General features: G+C 36.2%; 1 protein-coding gene across 5 annotated transcripts in view; it reads right to left on the bottom strand.

Moving 5' to 3' along the window:
* The window catches only part of LOC126458247 (ATP-dependent DNA helicase Q1-like), a 131,836-nt gene extending 119,050 nt beyond the window's left edge, over positions 1 to 12,786 (bottom strand). The window contains exon 1 of one of the 5 annotated variants that reach the window (XM_050095158.1): positions 12,668 to 12,786. The gene's annotated coding sequence lies outside the window, so the exon portion shown is untranslated. Of the gene's footprint in view, positions 1 to 12,456; positions 12,644 to 12,663 lie in introns of those variants that run through there. The other 4 variants (XM_050095156.1, XM_050095157.1, XM_050095159.1 and 1 more) reach the window with 4 other exon arrangements.
* Positions 12,787 to 13,943: the final 1,157 nt, after the last annotated feature.

Raw genomic sequence — 13,943 nt, 5'->3', positions numbered from 1 at the left:
ATCCTTTTTATTTACTTTATTTAGCAATGACTCCATTTTGTTTCAGAAGAGTTCAAAATTTCCAGGTGGTGATCGGTAAACTGTGGCAATAACCAGGTTGAACTAAATAATTTTTATAGTTGCAATTTCATAATCCTTTTCGACATTTGTTCTAGTTAAGTCAGGTAGGGTAATAAAATCTACATTTTCATTTGTGTAAATTGCCACCCCACCCTGATTGCCAGTTTTCCTGCAGTAGTAAGAAGCCAAAACAAATTTGTTTATTTTCATATTTTGGCAATGTCACAAATTTCCAGCCAACAGGTTGCAAATAGAATTTAAAAGTCTTTAATTAGTTTTCAACACCAACTGGGGGCGCCTTCTTCAGAAGAAACTGTTACCTTATTTGTGGTTAAAAGGAAATTTGAGAGGCATTGCTCTAGTCAAAACATTAAAACCACAATTAAAACATTTTCCACCTGAATACATAACAGGTATAGTCAACATTTTAAAACAATATATAAATGTGCCACTAAGGGCACTAGAGTGATACAGGACACGAGTGACTCACGAAGAGACATAGTTATGGAAACATATCACGCAATAATATGTGCACTAAACAGTAAAATAAGTAACATAAACACATGGATAAATAGCCATACATAGTTTTATTCAAAACTTTGCATTAATTAATTTTTAATATCTTCCTTTGTGGTCATTCGATTTATTTTCTGAGCAACATGACACATAATTCATCATTCTTAACACTTCAGTTTTTTATATTGATGTGACCTAATATCTCACAATGCCAGCAATGATTTACACATTTTGATGCACTCTAACAATAATGCTGTCTCATCTTGTTTTGAACTCATTTTCCACAACAACAACAACAATCTCCTCTGTCTATGTAACACCAAGGGACTGTCAAGGATATCATCAACACTGCACACACAGTCAGCACAATATTTCCAGGGTCCACAACATACTTTCAAAGTTTTTGATGTTCTGAACGTTATTGCGCAACCTTTCAATCTCACTCCTAGTTGGTCAATATTACTGTGCATCCAAGAAATACTGCCAATATTATTGACCTTCTATGGAGCACTTAAGAATACATATAATAGGTAGAGACTCAATACAAATTAACTCACTGCCAACAAACACAACAAATACTTTGTTCGCCAAATCCCTACACCCCACCCTGAACAAATATTTTTATGTGCTCACAATAATATAGAACGCTACACCATCTCAAAGCACTACGCATGGAACTTTATGCATTTAAACCACACAAGTTTACCAATTTTTGGAATTTGTCTTTACGGATTGGCTTGGCCAATAAATCAAAGCATTTCCTTTGTACACAAATATTTCATAGTAATATCATTCTGTTTTCGGTGGTACCTAATAAGATGTTGCCTAATATCAATGTGCTTGGAGCTCACACTTGTTATTTCAATCTGAGATAGCATGATTAGCTCTCATTTCCTTTCAATGCACTTTGGTTGGTTCAGTAATCATATGCGGCTCAGATTCACCTTTCGGAGTTCTTAACCGTAACACTCTTCGTAAGGTGAGAGACAATCAGACTCTTTGTTTCTCACAAGATCAGAATATTACTCCTCCCATCTACTTGTAACAGAAATTTGTTATGCAGTTAATTTCGCCCATCTGCATCAATAAGACATTCCAGTTTCCTGCCTTACAATATCTTAACCTGTAATCAACTGTTCCATTTAAATATTTATTTAACTGCAACCCAATGTACAATTCTATAGTCTCTGCAAAATTTCTTCACAGTGTTCATTGCTAAGGCAATATCTGGCACGGAAATTTGAGCTAAATGTACAGGACTTTCCACTGCCTCCAAATAAGGTACTTCCTTTTCATACATTTCATCTTCTTTACTATCAGCTGTACACTCTGTTCTATAGGTGTGGATAGATGAGGTTCCAAGTCGTCACCAGGCACATAAAAAAAGACTGAGAACATTGGAAGCTTTCACTAACAGTGAACAGGTGTGTGTGTGTGTGTGTGTGTGTGTGTGTGTGTCCGCATGTCAGTCAATCACAGTCAAAAGAAGGATGCTCAAAGCTAGCAGCATTCTCTGTCTTTGTTCATGTAACTGTTGATGACACAGCACCTCAACTATGTGGCAAACCGTTACCTTCCTTTTCTATAGCTTTCTTCATGTTATTTGCATTCGGTCTGGCCACAGCTTCCTCAGCTGTAAGATGTTTATTGTTGGATGTTTGAGCAGCCATGTACATGTACAGAACTTTGCTTTTGGAGTTTACTGGATCTCATCATCCATTTCATCTTAAATAAACATATATATGACTGTTCTTGAACAACTTTTTCAAGTCTTTTAGTTTCTAACTTTGCCTTTGCATGCTCTTGTACATCATATTCAGGATTAATATCTTCACATACTTTTTCGCCCTTTGTTTCATTTTAAGCACATCTAAAAATATTACATCTCTGCTAGTTATTATCTTCTTCTTTTTATCATTTGTAAGTCTGTAACATATGGAATCTTCACAGTGACCAATAAAATATACTTTTGAGATTTAGGGTTGCATTTTCTTCTAAGTCATTTGAGAACTTGGATCATGGTGTTGCATCTAAAAATTCTTAGATGATCTAGATGAATTTTGTTTCCAGTACAAATATCATGTGGAATCTTGTTTAGTACAGTTTCAGAAGGTAATATATTATTTAGATACACTGCAGTTTATGTTGCTTCTGCCTAATAACGTAGTTTGATGTCTGATTTCAAATTCACTCAGTTGTTGCCTAAGCTGTTTGTCGACAAATTGGGTACCATTGTCTGATCTGAGAATTTTTATCTTCTTACCAGTATCTCTTTTAACCATAGTGTGAAAACTGTCAAATATTTCACTCACTTTGTCCTTGTTTCTAAGGAAATAAAAATGGGTATATCTTGAAAAATCATCAATAAAGTTAAGGAAATAACTACTGCCTCCTATAAATTCCTTTTCCACAGGCCCACTTCTATGAGTATCAGCTGTAAAAGCTCAATAAATCTACTTTTACTTGTTTTGAATGGTAATCTGGCTATCTTTCCTTGTATTCAAATTTCATAAGTTACTTTTACCCTTGTTGCCATACCTTTTCACAAGGCAATACCTTTCCAATTAAGATAGCCAAGTCTTTGATTTCACAAAAAAACTTTTGCAGGATATACTGGATAACAATTTCCAACTTGAAGAGCATCTAATTTATAAATACTGCTTTCTTTATTTACTGTGGCTATTACAAAACCACTCTGATCAATTATTTCTGCACAATTTAAATAAAAAAATAATTTACTGTCCTTACTATTTCACTCACTGAAAGCAAGTTTCTAGCAGCACTCTTCACACAATGTACATTATGTGCTGTAATATCTTGCAGTCTGGGTTTTAGAGAATGCCATTTAAACATTCACTCGCCTTATTTTACAAGCATTAAATAACAAAACTGCACTGGTTGGTATTTACTGTGACCTATCTAAGGCATTTTACTGTGTGACTCACAATATTCTCCTGGATAAACTGAGGTGTTATAGGACTGACAGTATAGTCAACCATGGATAATGTCATATGTAGCCAAAAGGCTGCAGAAAGTGTTACTTACTAATTCAACCAATGTACTCAGGGAACATTATTCTGACTAGAGAGAATTCATGTATGGGGTTTCCCAAGGTTCAAACTTAAGACCGCTTACTGTTCCTCATATATATACTGATTTCAGTAAAATGCACAACACAGTAATAGTTATTTTTGTGGATCACACTACTATTGTAATCAATCCAAGTATACATACAGCAAGAGAAACAGTGATAAACTATTTTTTTTTTTTTAAAGTGTAATTGACTGGTTTTCTGCGAATGGGCTAACTCCCATTTTTAAGAGCCAAAATGTATTCAGTTTTGCACACCTAGAGGTACCACATCAATGATAAGTGTAACATGTGATGAGGATATACTAAATAGAGTGAAAAACTTCAGAAATTTTAGGTGTCCATACTGATGAGAATATAAACTGGAAAAAAAAGTGTGTGTGTATGTGTGTGTGTGTGTGTGTGTGTGTGTGTGTGTTTGTTCGCACTCCTCATTACTTATGTGATCTACCCATCTGATGTTCAGTATTCTTCAGTAGCACCACATTTCAAAACCTTCTATCCTCTTCTTGTCGAAACTGTTTATCGTCCATGTTTCACTTCCATACATGACTACAATCAATACAAATACTTTGAGAAAAGGCTTCTTAACACTTAAGGGAAGTTGGAACACCCTATCCCGACAATATTAAATTTAGTGACTTAGCTTCCCTATATTTCAGGAACCACTGTAGCCATTGACATGGAACTTTTACATGGCATTAAACTGCATGTTCTGAGTCTACTGAACTACAAATAATTGCATTTCAGTCACTGCTTTCAGAAATATGGTTTTTTAATTACACAGTTAAAATGTTGTGTACTTTTTTGTACGTTATCCTAAATAATTTTAATTATACATAACATTATGTTGTTCTTTTAATGTAGTAGCCTCAGGATATGTATGTTAATATATGCTTATTTTTTTATTTTTAGTCACTCAGAAGCACCCTGCACTGTAAGGTATAGCATCCTCTCGATCTTTTTCCAAGCTTTTTCTTCTTTTCTTGCTTCTGGACTCCTTAGTGGCCAGCTGTGATGCATACTCTTCTTTATCAATATGAACCTGTCCATCTGTTCAATTTCTCTGATGCAGTTTGCTCTTGGATTAATTCCCTTATGCTGTGGCACTTTCACCTTACCAACATTGCCATCATTAAAAGCAATAACAGCATCAGTGATGCCCCACTTTAGTGTCTTCATTCCAACAAAAACATTTACTGGTAAGTGAGTCCATATAAGATAACTGAATGACTCACTGGGATTTTGAGTCTGACTATGCAGACGCTTCTTCAGTAATTCAGGATTTGCCAGTCTCTGTAAATAGGTTTTATGATATCCATGACTGCTACTAGGATGAAATGTTTATGGCTGTAGGAACTGTTTGAGTACTGGGCATTGCAGTAATTGCACCATGACTCAGGTCCAGGAGGGCAAAGGTGGTGTACTGGTCTTTCATCAGTTGACAGTCCATGGAAGAAGGTAGCCCATACTGCCTGCTTCATTTTCAACAAATCCTCAGTATTATTTCTAATGGCTATCCCATAATATTGCTGTAGTTCATCAATCATTCTGTCTGCCAGCCTGCCTCTTATGGTTTTACCATCAGAATGTTTCTTGTCTCTCAAACTTCGTTTCAATTTCCTCAACCTCGTGCCCATCATCTTCTGGACATGACCACCACTGTTAACCTTTGTAACACAGCAATCCACAGCCTACTATACAAAAAATTACTGATTTTTATTAGATCTTTAAGTAACGCACATAAAATTTTTTAACATTTTCAACCAGTGTAGATTATATTTTAAAAAAATAAAATGAACTACTTCCCATGTGAGTTTATAAGTGATATATACATATCATTTTATTTGGAAAATTGTAAATTTTATAATGAGATAAAAATCCGAAAATGTGAAAAAAATTTTTTTTGCATTTTAACTCCCCTTAAGTCTGAATTCGATGTTAAAAAATTTCCCTTCTTCAGAAACGCTTCTCTTGCTATTGCCAGTCTACATTTCATATCCTCTCTACTTCGGCAATCATTTGTTTTTTGCCCAAATAACAAAATTCATCTACTATTTTAAGTGTCTCATTTCCTAATTTAATTCCCTCAGCATTCAACTACATTCCATTAGTCTTGCCTTGCTTTAGTTGCTATTCATGATATATTCCCTTTCAACACCCTGTCCAAACTAATCAACTGCTCTTCCAAGTCCACTGCTGTCTATGACAGAATTAAAATGTCATCAACAAACCTCAAAGCTTTTCTTCTCCCTGAACTTTAATTCCTATTCCAATTTTTTTCTTTGTTTTATTTACTGCTTGCTCAATGTATGCATTGAGTAACATCAGAGATAGGCTACAACATTGCCTCACTACCTTCTCAACCACTGATTACTTTACATGCCACTTAACCACAGTTAAGTAAGGAAGAGGCTGCAGTAGAAGTAGATGTAGTTAAGATGCAACAGAATCTCACTAGGAAACCAACTATTTCAAAAAAAGTAGATAGTAAGAGGAAAGTTCTGTTGCTAGGTAGCAGCCATGGAAGAGGTGTGGGCCAGATTTTGCAGGAAAAATTAAGTGAGAGGTACCAGGTCACAAACTTTTTCAAGCCAAGTGCAAGTCCTAGCCATGTGGTAGACGATATAGGTTCCTTGTGCAAGGGATTCACAAAGCAGGATCATGTGATGATAGTGGGTGGAGTGGGAAACAGTATTGATAGGGATCAGGGCTACAATATTGAGTGTGACCTGGTGAAAATAGCCTTGGCAACAACCCATACCAATGTTGGGCTGGTGCCTGCTTTCATGCGGCATGATCAGCCCCAGTTGAACCACTCTGTCAGGAGGGTAAACATGGAGTTGGATCAGTTGCGTACGGCGGCCACTCTGTTAGACATTGGATTGGTTTCTGTTGAGGCTATTGATAGGGGGGGATTTCACAAGGCATGGCCTACACCTCAATCGGAAAGGGAAGGGTGAACTGGCAGGGTTGTTAGCGAAATCCATAAGGTGGGGACTAGTACTTTCCTGTTGTGAGAATTTTGTGAGTTTTGGACCTCTTTAGCACCTGCCTGCCTAAACTTCTCATTGGACACTAGTATTAGTCTAAAAAGGAGGTACACCATATTTAACCAAAATATTGTTGGATTAAGAAAAAAGTAGATCCTCAGAAAAGTAAAGTAAAAAATAATTTTACCATTTTTCACCAAAATATTCCAGGATTGAAGAATAAAGTAGATGAGCTCCTGGTTTGTTTAGATGACATTGAATCTTATAATGTAATAGATATACTATGCCTGTCTGAGCATCACATTGTGTCTGATATGGAAAAGGTAAATATCAGTGGTTATAAACTAGCTGCACATATGAGTAGAGAGGATAAGGTGGGAGGAGGAGTTGCCATATATGTCAAAAGTTATCACTGTGTAGAAAGCTTAGATACAAAAAAGTTTTGTCTAGAGGAACATATAGAAGCATGTGCCTGTCGACTTAAACTGAAGGAGGGCTCTTTTATAATTGCAACAGTATATAGGTCCCCTTCAGGAAACTTTCATTTATTCCTTGGATCCCTTGTTGTGCTATCTGTCAGATAGGGGAAAGCAAATAATTATTTGTGGGGACTTCAATGTTGATTCACTGAAAGCGTGTAATAGGAAGAATGACCTGGAAGTCTTGCTCGGTTCTTTCAATTTGACATCTGTCATTAATTTTCCTACTCGGGTAGTAAAGGACAGCAGCACATTGATAGATAACACTTTTATAGACCAAGATAGGTTTAAAAACATAAATTATTGTCCTGTTGAGAATTGGTTTTCGGATCATGATGCTCAGCTAGTTACACTATATGACATAGCTCCATTCAGTAATTCAAAACTACCCTCCAAAGTTGTGCGTTCAATTAATGACTCAATTAGAAATTTCAGAGAAAATCTTCAGCAGTTAGACTGGGATGAGGTGTACAGGGAACCCGATGCTAATTTAAAAGATAACTTATTTCATGATACATTTGTAAGAGAATTTGAAAACTGTTTCCCCAAGAAAGAAGTTAAATCTAATTATAAGAAACCATGCAAAAAAACCTTGGCTTACTAAAGGAATAAAAATATCTTGTAACCACAAAAGGGAACTGTATCTAACAACATGAAAGAGTAATGACCCAGAAAGAGCCAAATACTATAAAAACTACTGTGCTCCATTAAGAAAGGTTATTAAAAAGTCCAGAAGCATGTGCATCATGTCTGAGATTAATACCTCTGATAACACAATCAAAACAATTTGGAATATTATTACAGGGGAGACAGGGCAACCAAGAGTACAGGATGGCAGCATCACCATCAAAGCAAATGGAAACTTGATAAACAACAAGCCGGAAGTCGAAAACATTTTGAATAATCATTTTTAAAATGTTGTAGAGAAAATAGGATCTAAATTTTCATTAGAAGAAGCAAGGCAGTTAATGGAAGAGGCCTTACCCACACCATTTGATACAATTGAAATTCCACCCCCCTCTCCTTCTGAAATTAGGAAGATAATAAACTCTCTCAAGAACAAAAGCTCACATGAATTGATGGCATTTCCAGCAGGATAATAAAAGCGCGTTCCCAAGAAATAAGTGGGATTTTTAGCCACATATGTAACAGCTCTCTGAAGCAGGGTATTTTTCCAGATAGACTGAAGTATGCCATTGTTAAACCTCTGAATAAAAAAGGGGATACGTCTGATCTCAACAACTACCGCCCAATCTCTCTTCTGACTGCCTTATCCTAAATTCTTGAAAAAGTAATGTATTGTAGAGTAGCTTCACACCTTTGTAAAATTAAAGTTTTAACAAAATGTCAGTTTGGTTTCCAGAAGGGTTTTTCAATGGAAAATGCCATATATACTTTCACTAATGAAATATTAAATGCTCTGAGTAACCGGAAGTCACCCATTGGGATTTTTTTTTTATCTATCAAAGGCTTTTGATTGTGTAAATCATGGAATACTTCTAGATAAGCTCAAGTACTGTGGTGTGAATCAAATGGTTTAAATCATACCTAATTGGAAGAGCACAGAAAGTTGAAATAAACAGTTCATATAATATGCAAAAAACTGGTGATTTCTCAAACTGGGGAACAATCAAGAATGGGGTGCTGCGAGGTTCGGTCTTGGGTCCTCTGTTGTTCTTAATATATATTAATGACTTGCCATTCTGTATTCACGAAAATGCAAAGCTGGTACTTTTTGCTGATGATACAAGTATAGCTATCACACCCAACAGACAAGAATTAATTGGTGAAATTGTAAACGATGTTTTTCAGAAAATCATTACGTGGTTCTCTGCAAATGGGCTCTCATTAAACTTTGACAAAACACAGTATATACAGTTCCACACACCAAATGGAATGAAACCATTAATAAATATATACTTCGATCAGAAATCAGTAGCTAAGGTAGAATATTCAAAATTTCTAGGTGTATGCGTTGATGAGGGGTTCAACTGGAAAAAACACACTGAGGATCTGCTGAAACGTTTGAGTTCAGCTACTTATGCTATTAGGGTCATTGCAAATTTTGGCGATATACATCTGAGTAAATTAGCTTACCACGCCTATTTTCATTCTCTGCTTTTGGATGGCATCATATTCTGGGGTAACTCACCATAGAGTAAAAGAGTGTTCATTGCACAAAAGCGTGTAATCAGAATAATTGCTGGAGCTCATCCAAGATCATCCTGCAGACACTTATTTAAAGAGCTAGAGATCTTTACTGTAGCCTCACAATATATATATTCACTTATGAAATTTGTTATTAACAATCCGAACGAATTCAAAAGTAATAGCAGTGTATATGGCTACAACACTAGGAGAAAGGATGATGATCACTACTCAAGGTTAAATTTAACTTTGGCTCAGAAGGGGGTAAATTATGCTGCCACAAAAGTCTTTGGTCGCTTACCTAATAGCATCAAAAGTCTGACAGATAGCCATATAGCATTTAAAAGGAAATTAAAAGAATTTCTTAATGGCAACTCCTTCTACTCATTAGATGAATTTCTGGATATAGTAAGTGGGTAGGTAATTCCCCAACCACCACAAAAAAAAAAAATATAAAAAATATTGAGTGTTATGTAATATTTTGTGTAATGTAATATCTTGTATAGACACCCACTATTAACCTGACACATTCCACATCATTACGAAGTGTCGTATTCACGATGGAACAAGTACTAATCTAATCTAACAACTGCTGTCTGGTTACTGTACACGTTGTGAATGGCCTTTTGCTCCCTGTACTTTACTCCTGCTAGTATGAATTTCAAGGAGAGTAGTCTAGTCAACATTGCCAAAAGCTTCTTCAGCGTCTACAAATGCTATAAACATAAACGTAGGTTCACCCTTCCTTAACCTGTCTTCTAAGATAAGTGGTAGGGGTCCCCCCCTCTCCTGCCACCTTTCCCTGCCTCATGTGGTCCTACATTTCTAAGGTCAGCTTCTACTACTTTTTCAACATTTTTTTCAAATATCTGATCAGTTACTGAGTGGTGATATTGTACAATATCATCTGTATAACTGAATACAAAACCTAACTCCCTCTTCCTTTCTCCAACCAACCCACAGGATTATGCAAGTAATTAGAATGTTAAAAACAATATATTCAATTGGGAAGTATAAAGTGCCGGACTATGTCATTTAAAACATTGGTGACCTCATTGCAATAACGTTAGTCCACCTGTTCGACACTACATTTACAAGTGGAATATTTTCTTGCTATTTACAGATCATGATGCTCAAGCCACTTTTCAAAATGGGGGGAAAAAAGGAGAGTTAGCTGATTATAGACCCACTGTTCTGTTGTTTTGGTTTTCAAAAATACTGGACAAAAAGTTTTCCAGAAGAAGGTGTTAATTTTGTACAAAATACAATATTTTCACTACAGCCAATGCAGTTTTCAGAAAGGCTGATCAACAGAAATTTTAAATATTTGAATATCTCAATGAAGAACTCTGAGAGCCTCATAGTGGCAAAAAAGTTACAGGTGTATGTATTGACCTGTCCATGGCCTTCGACATTATAGACCATAATTTATTGCTGCAGACATTTGATAAGTGTTGGTATCAGAAGTGCACCTAATGACTGACTAAGATCGTACTGGCTACAAGCAAGTAGTAGAAATACAATTTAATGAAAAAAAATTAACCAGCCACTGTTCTGTTCACAATGAAGAAAAATAAAATGTGCCACTAGGGTCAGTATGGCGAATCGTTCTATTTTTGATTTATCTAAGGGATGTAACAGGAAACGTACACTTTCACAACATTATTCAGTTTGCTGATTGAAGAAGCATATTAATCAGTGGTGAGACAGCAGAAATGCTTCAAACTTGTTCAGCCAAAAAGAAAAAAAGAAAGCTGATAATGAGTAAAAGTAAAATCGTAGCATTAAATTTCCATAACAGTGACAAAGAGACTGAGGAGGACATGTAAAGTCAGTTTGTCGGACACATTTATTGTTAGTGCAGCCACTGCAAAATTTCTAGTGATCTGGCTTCAAGACAACCCTATATCAGATTCACATATTGATGGTATGTTTAACAGATTAAGTACCCTGTGCTACTTAATGAAAAGCCTGAAACTTGTTTCATAAGGACTGTCTGATGACTTGTGTACTATGCTAATTTATGTCCTCCCCTAATGTATGAGACCTTTTTCTGGGGCAACCCACCATTCTGATTACAACTCTTTAGCATGCGCAAAAGAATAGTGAGAATCATGATGAACCGAAAAGATCAAACCTTGTATATGACTCTTAAAAGCTGGGGATGCTTCCTCTTTGACTTACAGTCTCGAAAGTGCAGTGTTAATTATGGAGTATTCAATAATATGTCCTGGTATACATACATTAACCCTTGTTCCATAGATCGTGAATACGACATTTCAACATTAACCCTTGTTCCATAGATCATGAATACGACATTTCATAATGGTGTGGAACATCTCGCTTTAACACAGGTTTTCTTTGCGTGATATAATTAAGGTTTTTTTTTAACTTCATATCTGAAAATTCATCTATTGAGTTAATGGAGTTCTCATTCACAAATTCTTTTAATTTGCCTTTAAATGTTGGTTGGCTATAGACTTTTTGGCTATCTGTCAGACTTTTAATGCTATTCGGCAAATGACCAAAGACTTTTGTGGCAGCATAATTCACTCCTTTCTGTGAAAAAGTGAGATTTAATCCAGAATAGTGGAGATCATCCTTTCTTCGAGTGTTGTAGCTATACACTTAACTTATTTTTGAATTGGGATGGGTTATTAATGACAAATTTCGGTAAGTGAATATATGTATTGTGAAGGTACTGTGAACATCCTGACTTCCTTAAACAAATGCCTGCAAGGTGATCTTGGGCAGGCTCCAGCTATTACTCTGATTACACGCTTTTGTGCAATGAATACTTTCTCTCTTAATGATAAATTGCCCCAAAATATAGTGCCATATGAAAGCAGTAAATGAAAATAGGCATAGTAGGCCAAAATTTGCAATAACCCAAAGTAGGTGAACCTAACCATTTCAGCTGATCATCAATGTGTTTCTTCCAATTCAATTTCTCGTCAATGCACACATCCAGAAATTTTGAATATTCTGCCTTAGCAACAAACTTCTGTTCATATTCTATATTTTTTAAGCAAAAATCAAAATATTCATTATCATAACACCTGGCAGAAAACAAGCAACAAATAAAAATGTGTCTTTGCCAAAGAAAAACAATACGCAATGGTAAAATTATCTATAATAAGGAGCCAAAAGAAATTAAGGTAATAAATGACCTCATAAAATTCAATGCGGCGTTGAAATCATAGTCCCTTGCATGTTATTATTACTTAGTGTCACGATTTCGCTTCACTGCAAAGTGACTGCTGTCCATCCGCCAGTTTTCATAGGTAACTGACAGTAAATGAAGTTCACTCTGACTGGTATTGATATTTGATATACTTATTTGTGCAGCTTTAAATACGTAAGTTATGGTTTCCCACCTACACTATATACCTGCTCTTCTGTTTTGGAATGGATTACTTCTTGTTTACAAACGTTATTATTCAATTCGTCTGCCAGTTTCAGTGCAGTTACTACGAAGACTACAGTTCCTCAGTCATAGATGACTTAACTTCGTTAAGCCCGGTCCACACGCAACGATCTGTCTGCGCAGACATCGGCGCAGATGTCTGTACATGCAAAAGATCGCTGCAAATGTGGTGTGTTCACACGACACTAACCCCAATCTACTACTCGCCCGCCATCTGTCGCTGTAGAAAAGAAATATCAGTGGCAAGCGACTACGCTCCCCGAAAACGTCAAAATTTAATTCAGTTATTTTGAAAAATAGAAATGGAGGAAGTTCTGTTGTGGTCTGTGTTCGCAACTTGTGTTGCAAAAAACATTCAGACCAACCGCAGGAAACAGAGAAAGCGGTCAAAATGGTGCAGACAGTGGCTGCTAAAGCGAAAGCAGTTTTGTCACGTAAATTTACTGCGAGAGTTGCAGGGCGAACCTGTTTTGTTTTACATAACCTCGTGTTCCATTTCCTCGCACATTGGCACTCCAATTTCATCTTCAATTGTACTCCTGCTTGGTCTTGGCGTTTCTTGATCACTAGGAAAGCCAAGTAGATCAAAATACCATAACGTTGGCTGGTATATTGGATCTACTCCTACACCAGATCTTCTAGATTTCTGAACTTTGGATAACTCTTTTCGGTAAACAGTTCGCTGACAGACTAATTTACTTGACTTGCCTTCATGAACTCATCTTTCAGGAAAGCGTAAATAGCTTCACATGTGTTGGGTATTATTTCACTCAATGCTTGTTTCGATATTGCAGATGAAAATTCCAAATCATTGTAGCTCCTTCCTGTTGCTAGGAATCTTAATGTTACTGCCAGGCGTTCATGAGGATAAATTTCCCTTCTCATACAAGTATTTTTCTCATAATATGAGGGTTTACATGCTTTAAGAGATAATTATAAGTTTCGACATCCATCCACAAATAATTTCGCCAGTTCGCAACGAAATTATTTTTTATTACCGTTTCTCTGTTTGCCGAGGCGACAACTGCCCGCAATTTTTCAATTAGAGCATTGTATGCTGCTGTCTTTTTGTCTCGGTCACTATATTCTTTACTTTTAATCTTCCACAAACATGGGTGGTTTCTGTATATTTCAATGAATTCACTTACAAACTCTCGAGAACACTGACGAGTATCAGCCATTTTAAGGCCCTGTGCACACAAATACAGACACTAGACTGAGCAAACAGCT

The sequence above is a fragment of the Schistocerca serialis genome, chromosome 2 (assembly GCF_023864345.2).
Source record: "Schistocerca serialis cubense isolate TAMUIC-IGC-003099 chromosome 2, iqSchSeri2.2, whole genome shotgun sequence".
Classification (NCBI taxonomy): Eukaryota; Metazoa; Arthropoda; class Insecta; order Orthoptera; family Acrididae; genus Schistocerca; species Schistocerca serialis.
Note: the sequence above shows the minus strand (reverse complement) of the source record. Positions and strands in the feature narration are given on the sequence as shown.